Genomic DNA, 14,986 nt, shown 5'->3' with positions numbered 1-14,986 from the left:
CACATTTTGATTATTAAAAATAAAATAAAAAAGATTTTTTTTTTTTTTGAAGAATCGGTGCTAGATTTTTTTTTTTTGTCACCTTTATGTCTCCGTTTGTGTCATTCCAGCATTTTGTATACAAAACTCAATTTCCCAAGTGTATTTATTGCACTTTAACTTGTGCCCTCAAGACGCAAAAGTTAACAAAATCCTTTAATTATTAAAAACAAATTTACCCACGGAACCGTCCCAAGTTTAGTGAAACTAAGGGTAAGGTCAGCCTTACTAACTTAAATCTTACTATGGGTCGTAGAGTTCGGGTCATTTTTTGTTCTCATACTCTTCCGTGCTTGTCATGTCAAAGCCTACAAGGGTAGTTTTGTAACTAACAAAGGTATTTTTGTAAATTAAAAATGTCATTCAATACATGTGATTGGTGGATCCTAGATTTTTGTGAGTAAACTTTTTTTCATTGAGCTCACTTTATGCCATCCTAAAACATGATCCAATGATGAAGAGGACAAAATTCTATTAATTTTAAAATAATTTTTTTTTTATCGTTAAATTTTAATTTTAAATTTGGGAGTTTGGTATCCATCAAGTTTCAAAACCTTGAATCAAGTAAACAAACTTTACTTCTTTTTTTTTGTGGTGTTGGATTTGACAATTTAATATTTCATTTGAGCTCAACTACCTTAATAAGGTAATCTTACTAAATTAGTAAAGAAAGTGTTTTTCTATAATGCCCACAACCTCTTACATGGTTTGGAAAACGTAAAACACTACACTCTTCTTTTTTATAATTTTTAAAAATTTTAAATTTTTTTTATAATTAATTAAAATATTAATTCTCTTTTAGTAGGTTTTCCAAAAAAAAAATTAAGGAAAATTTTATTGACATGACAAAATACTTTAAGGGCCCTCCAATTTTTGAGACACCTCTCTTTACTTCTAAAGTTATAATCATCAATTGTTGTCAACTTTTTACTTGAAATATTTTCGACGATTTCAACCAGAATCAAATTTGTCATATTTTTAATGATTTTGAATCCTCGTCCCGATTTAAAATTAGCCCTACCTCATTTCTCCACAAAGATATCTACATATTTGGTCTAGCAAAATTTAAAAAGATGTAAGAATCTTGAAGTTTTTATTCACAGGTTCTTTGTTTGAGCGCAAAGATTATTGAATTTCATTCACAACAAAGATAGTCATTAAATTCTTATAAAAAAATTTCGTAGTAAGCAATTTTCTTTAATTGTTGATTTTCTTTCTAAGATTAGAGACAATGATGACGAAGATCATGGTGTCAAGAGGGATATTCGATAGGCTTAAAGTCATGTCAAGAGCTCACATCCGACAATGTAAAGCTCGTGTCAAGGGTGGACATACCTATTTTTTTTTCATTATGTTAAGAGTGGGCATCCAACATGCTTAAGCATTAAAGTCATGTGTAGGACTAACATCCAACATTGTAAAGTCCATGTCAAGAGTGTACATCCGACATATATTAAAAATGTTGCAACATTGGATTGCATCCATATGTAGTGTTTGCATTCATTTTTTTTTTATTTTTTTAAATCAAATAAAAATAGATTGTATTTATCTTATTTTAATGCATTGAGTTTCTAATCATCTATTTAATTAACAAATGAGATATAACATTGGATGGAAGAGAATGAATGTTGATAGGGATTTAAGGATGAGAAGTATAACTTAAACTAATTTTTAAGAAAATGGTTAAAGGATTTTCAAGAAATTAACACTGAGGATTCATAGATATTTTTCATATTTCTAAAAACTATAAAAAAAAATTATGAGATTCTGAATCCAATTACCAGTGTTGAATCCTGACATTTCTAATGTCTTGGTTCACCAGAAAAGACAATGTACTATAGATGGAGGAGAAAAAATATAGAGAGGGGTTAATTCGTGAGGTACCCTTAAAATTTTCTCTTTCATTTTTTTTTTTTTTTAATTTTTTATAACTTTAGAGGGCCCTTAGAGTATTGTGGCATGTCAATAAAAATTTCTTTAAAAAAAAAAAAAGACACGAGAAAAAAAGATTGTTTTAAAAGAAGTGTAACTTGATTATTAGAGAGCAATGCCAACTTTTACTTTTTACATCTCAATTTCTTAAAATTTTTATCACCCCCAATTAAAGATTAACACACCATTCAAACATTTCAAAGGTTTGGCTCAAATTATAATCTCAACATTATAAAACTTGTTTAAACAATTTCAATAGTTGTTTACAATTACGACTAGGCTCATATAAAATCCCAAACCTAAGAAATAGAAATCTAGAGAGAGATTCTATTGGCTAGCCAACTTTTATTTATTCTCAATCATTCACTTATTTTCTTTATTTTTAATTGGAGTGGAATAAGTAAAAGTTGGAGTGTCAATAGCAGTTCCCAATTATTATTATTATAACATTAATATATGCATTTTATCGCAATCGGATGTACCAACATCTAAATCCATATTCGCACTATATTCAAACACTAAATTCATTCGAATTTGATGTCCAGAATTTTTGGATAATATCCAAAATTTTGAATACAAATTCGAATTGGATTCGGATTTTCAACTATCCATTGACAGACCTACTTGTAATTCTTCTTCATTTTTTTTTTTTGGTGGTAGTTTTTCACTTTCAATTTTTGAATGCAAGCAGTTCCCTTGGAATTTCATCAAGCCATGGGTGCAAAATTTTTGAAATTCTATCATTTGGGACCAAAAATCTATTCAATGAGGTCATGGATTTCAGAAATATCAACCATGCTTTATTTTGCTCTTTTTTGCTTTAATAGTTGTAGTTGTGTACTTTATAGTTTTATTTATTTATTTAAATATTCTGATATATGAATTATTTTTTTGTATTATTTAAAAATTATATTTAGTAAATACAAATCGGTCCAAAACAAGATCAATTGTCTTGAAGGGGCTGCACTTGTCTCCTAAACAAAATCAATGGCATCAAGTGAAGAGACACAAGATGATACAGTCAATATGGTCAACAGTAGCTTTTTACTCTCTGCATTCTCTTGGGATTTCTTTCTTTCTGTTCTGGTTAATTTCATTTCTTTTTAAAGAAATTTCGTTTTTAATAGGCTTTCTTGCAAAGACAATCAACAGATCAAAATAAAAATGATGAAAGACTTTACAAGAAGAAATATGGGTTTTATTAGTACAATTGATGAGAAAAAAACAGATTCAAACAACAATCGAAATTTTCACTTTCATTCGAAAATGAACAACGAAATAAACAACAAGTAGTTCTTCTTGCATCTTAATACACACAACACATACTTCTATGTATAAACAAAGAGGCCCAATATTTGTTAAGCTTAAACTGGAACTGTCCTGCTATTATAACCCGACGCTTGCATCTCCATAGTTGCCTCTTCTTCGTTTTCTTCCTCATTCTCACCCGACATCTCCTCTAGAGATTTTCCTTTAGACTCTGGCACCAAGAAAGTAAACAACATGCCCAAGAAGTTAATCACACCAAGCACGATGAGCGAATTCTTCACTCCAATACCCGCGGGGTAACCTGCATCCGCCAGCGACTTGTCCTTGTTTTGAGCTGCATATAAGAACCCAAATGCACCAATGATAGCTCCAGCCTTCCCAGCTGCGGCTGATATACCGTGGCATGTTGAGCGTAGCCTAGCTGGGAAGATCTCAGCCGGGACAACAAATGTGGTAGCGTTAGGCCCGAAATTTGCAAAGAAGAAAGTTAATGCGTACATCACAACAAACCCAATTCGGTTTTTCCTTTCAGTCCAGTGGTTGTAAGGGAAGGCAAGAGCAAACATGAATACGGTCATGAAGAAGAAACCCATCAATTGAATTGCAAACCTCCCGATGTAATCAATGAAAAACACTGTAAACCAGTACCCTGGAACGGTACTGCAGAGAGCAATAAGTGTTTGTGCCCTCGCAATCAAATAAACCTCTTCAATTGCGTTCATGGTATTTGCAGGGGGAATCCATCCAATTGCACTAAATATATCCTTTTGGAACAAATTCTGACTATAAAATGCAATATCAAGTAAGAACCAAGTAGTAGTTGTTCCAAGCAAGTGAAGCCCGTGGCGATGAAGGAACTTCTTTGAAAACAACCCAAATGAGTTACTATTCTCTTGTGTCATCTGCTCAACCTTAGCCTCTTCGGCTTGAATTTCAACTTGCAAGACCTTGGACATGTCAGCTGCGGCTTGTTTTGCATTCTTGGCGACAAGAGCAGTGTAACGGGCAGTCTCGGGCATCTTCATTCGCCAATAGTATGTCAACGCGGCGGGCAACGCTCCAAACATTAAAATGATACGCCAGACATAATCAGCTTGTGGGACGGTTGAGGCAATCGCATCAATTTCATAAGGAGGAGCCTTGTACTTGGCCTTGAATACAGCAGAGACAATGATTGCAACCATTCCACCACCTAATATTCCAAAACCTTGCATGGCAAAGACAGCAGCGATGAAGGCACCACGTGTCTTCTTGTTGGCATACTCAGACATGATTGTGGCGGAGAGTGGGTAGTCGCCACCAATGCCAAACCCAAGCCAGAAGCGAAAGAAGCATAGTGTGGCGATAACACTTTTTGGTTCGTTCCCCAAGGAAAGTCCGGAAGCAACTGAGCAAAATACCATAATCAGAAGAGTCATCCCATAAACACGCTTACGACCCATTTTATCACCAAGCCAGCCAAAGAAGAGCTGGCCTGCAAGGGTACCGCAGAGAGCAACACCATTGACAGCGGCAGAGACATTAGGTGGTAATGTACCTGGCTTGGGTGCACCATCGACATGGTAGTATATTCGACCAAGTAATTTTGTGACGAGTGAGATGCAGAAGAGATCATAGGCATCGGTGAAGAAACCCATACCAGCGATCACGATTGCCGTGAAGTGGTATAATTGGGTCTTCGCTATGTCAAGTGCACTAAGCACTTGTAATTGTTCTCTAGCCATGGCTAGCTTATCCAAGCTTCCTCTTACTACAACTTACTACTAGTCTCCTTTAAACAATTGTAGAAGGAACCCCTGCAAGATGTGAAGAAGAAAGAGATTAGAACAAGAGGTTCATGACCCATTTGATTCAGAAAAGTCAACCGAGTCAATCCAGTATTAAAGATATAGAGAGAATGGGACCCATTCATTGGGTGGTCAATATTACTCTGATTATCTACATGTGAGTATTGATGAATTTCTATGACGATCATGATGGTAATGGATTTCAAATATAGAGAGAATCATGGATGGAGATTTGGATCCTGAATCTCATACAGAAAAAAAAAAAAAAAAACAGAAATAATAAACAAAGATGTATGGTATGATTATATTTTAATTTTTTTTTCATTTTCTACCCAAATGATTCATTTAGTGTGTAAGTTATGATCTCTTTACATCTTGTTGTGTGAAATAGATTCTTTTGTGCTTTTTGTTCCTCTCCTTTACAGAATTATAAATTAAAGACAGAGAAAATAATATTTAATAGATTAAAGGAAAGAAAAGGCCATAATTCTCTAGAAAGTCCAAAAGGCTCCATGACTAGAGGAAAAGCAGAAGAAAACAAGAAGAGAAACCTTAAAAAGGGGTTAGAGAATCCAAGAAACCTCATCACCCAAAGCAAAACGAGCAACACATGAAACCTACCATCTTAACAGATTTTCCAAAGAAACTAGCAAAACTCCATGAATTTCAAGTATCCATATCAGAAAAACAAGAAGAAAAAAATTCTTGAAAACCGTAAAAGTAGAAATAAAAAATCGAATAAAAAATCAGAAAAACTAATTAAATAAATTAGAAGAGATTGCAGAAAAACAAAGTTTTTTCCTAGAAACATGGACGGACTGCATAAAAATGTAAAATTTTCACAACTTTTAATGGAAATTTCGGTCAATTATTGGAACTTGAAAATTAAAACCACAACACAGTATTGGGTCGTTTTCTAGAGAAAAAAAAAGTTGTTGTTCTTTCTACAGAGAAGGAAAGAAAGCTACATAAACCAACTATGTTCAATAAATGGAGGGGATTAAAACTTTGACTTTTCAACAAATCGTCAGTTTAGATATAAAAAGAAAACAGGAACTTGACGATTGAATAATACGTCAATGCTTCCAGTACAGTTGTAGTTAATAGCTAGAACTTCAAGAACTTAAAACAACCAAAGAAAGAAAGAACATCTTAAACTCAAAAAACAAAAACGAAATTAACCAACAATTCAAATCTATAAAACAAGAAAATGGACTAAACCCATGAAAAAGGGAGAATTCTGAAGTGAAAGAGAGAGAAGAGAGTTTTCTTATGTTTCTCTTACAAGAAACAAGGATCGTTTTCAAAAGCTCCAAAGAGTCATCTTGCATGTAAGAAAGAAATACAGAGAGAGAAGAAGAACTAATAAGAAAAGTCTGACTCGCCTGTCCGTCTCCTTCTACTCTTAATGAAGTAAGAGAGCGAGTTGTGAGAATAATTTGGAGTTAAAGAGAGGAGAGTGGCTGGGTATTTAAGTGCAATTTGAAGTAGAAGGTCTCCCCTTAACACGAATCTTGATCGGCATATACCCTAATCCTTCTCGGTCAACTATCTTAAATTTGGCCGTTTCTTTAATCTTTAATCCTTAATCTTTATTAATATAATACTACCGTTAACGTGTAAATTGCAATTCCCATTTCTGAGTAAAATTTATTTTCTTGAAAACAGTTTTCATGAAATTCATTTCTTAGTAGTTTGGTAGATCAACGAAAGAACTTCTTAGGGTTTATTAAGTTATGAGTTGACTTTTAAAAGTGAAAACACATTATAATTTACAACCAATTTATGTACTATATTTAGTGTGATTTTAATGGAGATAGGCTACTTTTTGGTGGATATTTAAGATACTCCAATGTTTTCAAATGGTTAGCATGCCTTTGTTTTTGGCATTGGTCCCTCTAATAGATTAATAGAAAAATGACATAAAAGCCCTCATCTTTGGCTTATAGATTAATGGATATTTGAGCCTCTTTTTTATTCTGACTTTACTACCTTCAACTCATGATTAAAGCTCTCCATCAATATGACAGAATTTGAGGAAAAACATGGATTTCCTTGAGATTAATTTCAATCTTCCAAGGATGAATAGGCATTTTCCTAAGGATACATTTTTCTGGGGAATCCCTACCATTCCAACAGTCATGTTGATGGAAAGCATCAATCCGTTGCATGGCAAACATGTTCCTTCATCTTTGACATTTTAGGATCTACCTACTTCACAGCCTTCAAACCTAAGAACAATATGGAATTTTCGAAAATGCAGAAGACAATGAAATTTTGGGTTAAAAAATCAAGAGATATCTATACATGGGTTAGGGTGAGGTTGTAAATGATGGACCATAAATTAGGTTAGATAAATTTCAAGTATCTACAATGGATGTTGTAGAGCTTGAAGAAGACAGATTTTTTGGAGAAAAATCAAGGGCTTTTGATTGGAGGATGAAGGTGAGAGTATTTTGATCATTTTTTATTGGTATATAAAAAAAAACCTAAGGTCGAGAGATATATATTAGTTTAAAAATATAAGGAATATCTCAAATATTCAGCAAAACATGGAAGAGCACGCTAAATTACCCTAATATTTAAAGTATTCATAAATATATACATTATTTGACAAGTAAAATAGAAAATATTTTATTTTGCCAGATTTATTTGAAGGAAAATAGACATTCACATAACCTTTGATGTTGGGACCTCAGGGGTGATGGTATCATAGCCCATGAAAAGAATGAATAAATAATTGATGAAATCATTTCCAATTTAAACTCAGTTTTTTATGGAAACAAGTTTCCAATTCAACTATTTTGCTTATGAACCAAATAATATAAAATGTCGCTTTTGTTGAAAAACATTTACCACTTTTTGTGGACCAAACACAGATTTTTTTTTTTTTTTTTGTAGTTTTCTTATTGTTTCCACATTTTTTTACATATATACATTGATTGGGTCTTTGGATTTTTGATAGTATTATCAAGAGCAAATTCATTTTAATAATATTCTCGGCAGAAAAATCGTCCGGGGGGGGCGGCCAATGACAATTTCAAATCTAATAAGCTGTGAGAGTTCAGAGGTTGTGAATTTGATACTTAGTATGAATAGTATTTCCTCGGAACCACCGTGAGGGCACACCCTCACTTACCTGGTGCGTGTGATGTGTGGGCATTGTATGTGCCTAGGGGAGGGACGCATATGCTTTGGCTCTTTTGGTCCCCCTAATCGGATGTAAGTTCAAACCACCCTGTCATTAAAAAAAAAAAATATATTGGCTGAATTTTGGATTATTGGTAAGAGAAAATACATTTATTTATTTTATGTATTTCTTAATTTTAAAGGTAGCCAATCTCAAATCTTTGAGATAAGGATTACTCATTTTTGAAGGTTTTTATGAGGTTGCAATTATATTTTTAAGAATAAGTATATGTCAAATAGGTAAATTCCTATTGGATTTAAGCATTTTGTCTTCTAGATTTAATGTATGAAAAAAAAAAAATTATATTCATGACTAGAATTTACCAATCAAGTGGGGCCTATGTCATATTGTCAAAGTGTGCCACATTAGCAATGTAAAGGACTAGTGAGTTGGATAACGTTATCCAACATCTTTCTTACTATTATAACGAGAGAAGGCGGACTAGAAGTGGTTGGAGTTCGGCGCCAAAATTTGGATTTTAAAAATGCCCCCTCCTTAACCTTTAAACTTATAATTAGGATTATTTTGTTAAAAAACTAATAAGAAAATAGTAATCTCATGTCCTTAAAATATGTTGATTTGATTTGAAAATTATAAAAATATCATTTTCAATTTTTAAAATACCTTTTAATAAATATTTTATATTACAAATATACCATTTATACACAATGTACATATCACTTTCTAATTAAAAATAAAGGCATCATTTCAAAAAGGGAGAGATCTTGACTTCAAGACCTTCATTGGTCACTCACAAGAATTTTTCCCTGCTTATTTGGTATGTGGGGTATCGCATGTACTCGAGGGATTTGGGTAAGATATGGTTCTCTAAGAAGGCAGTTGCCTCGACCTTGCTAGTTTGACTTACAGGTGGGTCTAGAACCATCGTTATAAAAAATAATAATAATAATAGGATCATTTATATTTTTCACACCAAAATTTTATCAATTATCTTCATGAAGTCGGTTATCCTAATCAATATAAGATTAGGTCTTCATTCCATGACTTAAAGTCAATGTCGTTCACTGGTAGTGAATAATTTTATTTTTTTTAATATCAAAATAATAGAAACCAACCAGTTAAACTATTTAATTTCCATTAAAAGTACCGTTTAAAGTAAAGCATAATAAAAAAAGAAAGAAAATTATTATCGAACCGGTGTAGATATTGTTTTGATTATATAAACTCAAATTTAACTCAACTCTTCTACCTCATTCGATCGGATACTTAGATCTTTTCCATTTTCTTTAAGATTTATTTTATTTCTAAGCTTCTCATCCCTCATTTTTCCTACTATTCATTCATCTTTCTCTACTAGCAACTTTCATTTACATATTCTAATTCAAACCAACTTTAACATATTCACTTGAGACAATGAATAGTAAAAAATATGAAAGAGTTATAGATTCTTTAACATACAAAGGGTTCAACTCTAATTTCATTTTTTAATTATTGTGTTGTGGTTTTCATTGCTTTGCGTAAGGGGATCCTATACATTAATTCAAGAAGAAGAGTAAATTATAAAATAGTATAAGAAAAAGAAGAATAAATAAGAGAGTTTGTTTGAGCTTAATTTTGGGTGTATTTCATTTTTTTATGGATGATAAATGTAAGTATAACAATAGATGCCTAACTAATTAATTCTATATATATTTTTTCTTTTGCAAACATTAAAAAATTAATTTATTGGATTTTTTTTCTACCCATTGAGGTTATCTTTCATTGTCCCCACGAGAAGGGTGTATGGGATTCACAACTACTCATTTTTCTACAGGATACTTACCTATCAACATTTAAACCTGACGTTTACCTTTGGAATCTAGCACTTTTATTCTAGATAAACGCGTCTTTCAAGTCAAAATATGAACTCTTGTCTAATCTTCTTGTGATTGTAGTTTTGTGGATTTATCTACAATCTCTAATTAATTAAAACTTTGAAAATGACAATAAGGTAATGTGTGAAATCAATTCTCGATTGATGTTTCCTTCCTTCAATCAACACACTTTTAAAATTTTATTTGAAAATTGCAGTCAATAATTTTAACTTTGAAGGAATTGTTTAAATTATTTTAATATTTTTATATATCATATTATAATAATCTTAAAGCCGGCAAGGAATAGACCATTTACTTGGGATGTTAACCCAACCAGAATCAGAATTCAATGTGAGAATTAAAATCATAAATCATTATAGATTTTTTGCTAATGAATTCTGACTTGAAAATTTTCACTCAATCTATATTCTGTTGAGCACATAACTGTTGATCATTTTCCTTGTGTACTAAAATAAAAAGATTGATGATTTTGTGCCCTTGCCACGTCAATCGCGTGCAAATCGAGTGAAAATTTTTGAATCAGAAAATCACAATTTTAAATTTTTTTAAAGATGATACATGCAAATCCTTTGTAGCACTTTTTTTTTTTTTTCATATAAATCCGTGTAGAGCTTTTTTTCATAGTTGAGAAAGCCCCATATTGACAGTACACCAAAATTTCTTCATTTAAAATTGAAAATTTAGCAATTGTCCCTTTGATCCGATTAGAAAATGTGTGTGTGTGTGTGTGTGTGTGTGTTTAAAACCTAATCTAGACTATGATCCTGATATGGAAAAATACAACAAGAACAAAAAAAAATTACACGAGGAAACACATCTATGATTACGTGCACACCCCACATCAAAAATGTAATAATCACAATATATCCAATGTCACCCCAGCGCGACTCAAAAATAGTATAGAGGTTCTGTTCCCAACCAATTATCCAATTTAACCAAAAGGTAAATTTTGCCTTCCATTGTGTAATTACTACTAATAACCTATTTAAGGGCATATAACATTTTTGAATCCTTATAATTCCTGGAGATGCTAAAAGAAAGGAAGGACATATTAGTAATTAGACAACGTATCATAAGGAAATATACCTCTTTGAAGGAAATAATTATTTACGGTGAAGGGCACATATCAACTTTGTGTTTCTTTTGTGGTAGGAGCCAACCCAAAGACATGAGACAAAATGGATTTACGGTACTAATAGGTTTGATATGGGGAAGGTGCAAAAGTTTAGAAAAGTGATTTAAAGCATCCCAAATGAGATTATGACACCTGTAATATTGAATAGATGTCAATTTTAAGCATGAAATGATCTTCTCGTCGTATCCATTTATTTATCTATAACATATGCCGTAATCTATATTTAACATTTTTGGATGACAATAACAATTAAATCAATCAATCAACCAATAAGTAAAAGGCACAAGAGTTGATATTTTTTCAATGAATATGACAATTAAATTAAGTTAATAATTAAGAAAAACAGTAAAGGGTGTAGCAAGAATTTTCTTGTAAGGGGCAAATTATAATTAATGATCAGAGTCTTGCTTTAGTGCCCTCAAGATTGACCTCATTTTACACTTATTTGACATGGAGGTGTGCACAAAATCATAGATACTTTTTTGTTTGTATCTCAATGAAAGCATCTACGTTTCTTAAACACCTCCACGTAAAAAAAAAAAAAAAGTGTGAAATGAGGTCAGTTTTGATGTCATTTCAACATTGTTGTTGAAGATAGGGGTGCAACTTGGTTTGGAGGAGAGCATATTTTACATAAATACTTTTTTGACTTTTATCTTTTCATTTTTTTATAAAATATGTTTTAAATATAATTTTTATCCCTGTTAGAATTCAAATTGGTTATGAGAACATATTCTCTAAATTCAAAGAATATATCAATTTGGAGTTAAATTTCAGAGACGTGGGTTGAAATTTCTTGAAGTAGCGTGTTTCTTCTTCTTTTTTTTTTTTTTAATTAAAAAAAACACTAACTACCATGGTGGGTTGAAGAAGATCAAGTCCATTTCTTTAGAACCTAATGAGTTATTTGTGCTTGTCACATCTTTGATTAATAGTTGATATTTAATTTGTATGAAAAAAATATTGATAGAAATCGGCCAGACGTAATAATAGACACCTTCCATACATGGTATAATATGGCTCCCACAAGTTTCGACATGAGAAGTGATTCAGATTCCAAAAATAGATTATAACGATCTTCTTATGACAACTTAATAATATTTCTATTCCTTTACCATTTTTATATGCCTAGATTTAGATTTAGTCTACACTTTCTAACCACAAATTGCTCCTTTGATCTATCCTATTATTAACAAATTTTAATCAGTGTATGTTGTTCATGATATTGGAAAAATTAATAAATATCTCTAAGAATTCTCTTGATCCTATCATTATTTGTAACCTTGTTTCTAGTGCCGACATAAATATGAGTTTTTTAAATCCAATTGTACAGAGATTTTAATTTTTTAAAAAAACTAATAAGAAATCAATCCATCTCAAAGATATGAATCACAAAATTATTGTATTTTATTTATTAATTTTTTTTTTTAAAGTTAAACATTTGGAGACCAAAAATGTCTCTTTCAATAGGTAGTACACATAAATTCCCTATCTTTTATTTTAAACCGTAAAAGTTCTCTTTAATATTCTTTGGATTGGCCAGGGTTTTAAAGGTCGTGAAAAACTGCAAGTCAACGACGACTTTGTTTGGAGTTTCTGACAAGCTGTGTTGTGGAAAGTAAGCATCATGCCCTGACTGCCTCTCAATCAAGTATATAACGAGTATTTTACAGCATGATTGATGTAATTTTTTACTAACCAACAAGAAATTTTGATGATCCAACGGTTTGAGAGTTACTATTGGCACCCCCAACTTTTACTTATTATATCTCAATTTCTTAAGTTATTTATTACATCTTAATTAAAGATTAAGAGACAACTTTCTAACATTACAAAACAGTATAACAGATTCAAACGACTTCAGCAGTTACAACTAGGAATAGACCAATATAAAATCCCAAACCTATCAAATAGAAGTTGAGAGTTCCTATTAGCGCCCCTAACTTTCTTATTCTCAACATTGACTTAATTCTTTTTTATTTTAATTAAGGTGTAATAAGTAAAGTTGGGGTGCCAATAGCAGCTCCCTTAATAATGATTTTTAGAGGAAATTAATGGTGATTTGGTGAGTGTACTGTGTATGGAGCAGTAGATAAGATCAGAAAGGAAGGTTGGTGACACGCGAAAGATTGTTGGCGAGGTTCCTTGGTTGACTTGTGTATATTATTGATGTCTATTTGGCCAATTAAAAAAAATGTTTTGTTGCTTGTTTTAACTTGGCACTGTGTACTCCTGGTTTCCCACGTATCATATACAACTAAAAATAAAATATTCAAATCAACCTGTCTTAATGAACTGTACGGTATAAATTATCTTGAGACACTAAAGGTGAGGACTTTTTAGAGTGACATGGAAAATAAATTCTATAGATTTTTGTTTTTTTTTTTTTAATTGATATTGTAGTCTGCACACTCTTTTGAGATGGGACTAGTCCCTACTATCATGCATACATCCTCACTCAATATAAATTGTGTATGTATCTTATAAGTTACAAAAATATCATAATGAATTACAAGATTTATGAACTTGGTGATGAAGACATGTCACCGGAGATTTTCAAATCACAGACTTTCTTTTATGGATGAATTAAGATTTTACAAGCAATTTTTTTTTTTTTTTTTTTAATATTTATGATTTGATGTGCAGACCCGCAAACTTGATCAGAGCACTATATCTCGCCCAAATTCTCCGGATACATTCATTACCTCACAAACAATACTTATGTAAATTGGGATAAATCTTTGTGAGTGGGCAATGAGGGACTTGAACTCAACACCTCTCTCTTTTTGAAGGGAGGGTTTGGCCACTACATCAAAAACTAGTTGGTTAATTTCATGAGCAAATTTCATGTACATCTGATATAAGTTTATGACAAAAATGTGACTCCTCTATTCAGATAGAGTCTCATGTGCCAGACACTCCTGAGCATTAGATGAATTGAATATCTGGCTAAGATCATAAAAATTACAAAATTTATCACAAAAGATTGAATTAATTATGAAATCAACTTTTAAAATCTAATTTTCAAATAAGATTTATGAGAAGTATACTTAATATCAAATGGATTATCATTAAAGGAATTTGATATGAATCAAAACCTAAGTTCTAATTTAAATTAATTTATATGTGAAAATGGTTCAAAGAGGAAATATAATAAAGTCAGAGGAGCATTCTTTAACAAGAAATAAGAGAAGAAAGAAAATTAAAAAAAATCCCTTGGGATACGTATGAAATCAAGTCTAAACCCTTATTTATGGAGGACAAACATTTGAAAAAAAACAAATCGTTGTATTTTATTATATAAATTTAAATAATAATTATTTTTTATATAAATTAGATTAGAAAAATACCAATCACAAATAAAGTTTGAGACAAAGCAACTAACATACCAAGTGGGAGATGGATTTTCAAGAGGAAAAATGTGTGGGTTGGGACTTTCCATCAACATGATTATTGGGATGATTCCCAAGAAAATGTATTTTTGGAAAAGTGTGTGAATCCTTAAATTATCGAAATTGATCCATCGGGAATCTATTTTTTTCCTCAAAACCTGACAGTCGACCGTTGGTTCAAGCTAGAAAAGTCTAAAGTGGGAAATACGCTATACGGAAGTCAACACTCGCATTCGCATTCAAGTGGTCATCATGTTGGTCAAGATTTTGGAGGGACCCAGTTACAGAGGACTCTTCGTTTGTGCTTTGTGAAGGTGGGTCCGGCTGTATCTGGACCGTTGATAGGATATCCTTTTCTCCTTTTCAGTTTTTTGTGTTTCATCTTATTATTATTTATATTTTAAAGT

At 31.7% G+C, this 14,986-nt stretch overlaps 1 pseudogene across 2 annotated transcripts; it reads right to left on the bottom strand.

Moving 5' to 3' along the window:
* Positions 1 to 3,147: 3,147 nt before the first annotated feature.
* On the bottom strand, positions 3,148 to 6,454 carry LOC147403402 (inorganic phosphate transporter 1-4 pseudogene; annotated as a pseudogene). 2 transcript variants are annotated; one of them, XR_015177482.1, is made up of 2 exons: positions 6,313 to 6,454; positions 3,148 to 5,036 (listed from the first exon to the last, which is right to left on the bottom strand). The product of XR_015177482.1 is annotated as an inorganic phosphate transporter 1-4 pseudogene, transcript variant X2 (transcript). The 2 variants fall into 2 exon arrangements; XR_015177481.1 differs by lacking the exon at positions 6,313 to 6,454 and adding an exon at positions 5,649 to 5,987.
* Between the last annotated feature and the right edge of the window lie 8,532 nt (positions 6,455 to 14,986).

The sequence above is a fragment of the Akebia trifoliata genome, chromosome 4 (genome assembly GCF_017979445.1).
Source record: "Akebia trifoliata isolate Shusen 1 chromosome 4, ASM1797944v1, whole genome shotgun sequence".
NCBI classification, from domain to species: Eukaryota; Viridiplantae; Streptophyta; class Magnoliopsida; order Ranunculales; family Lardizabalaceae; genus Akebia; species Akebia trifoliata.
The sequence above is the reverse complement of the archived record's forward strand: the minus strand, read 5'-3'. Positions and strand labels throughout refer to the sequence as shown.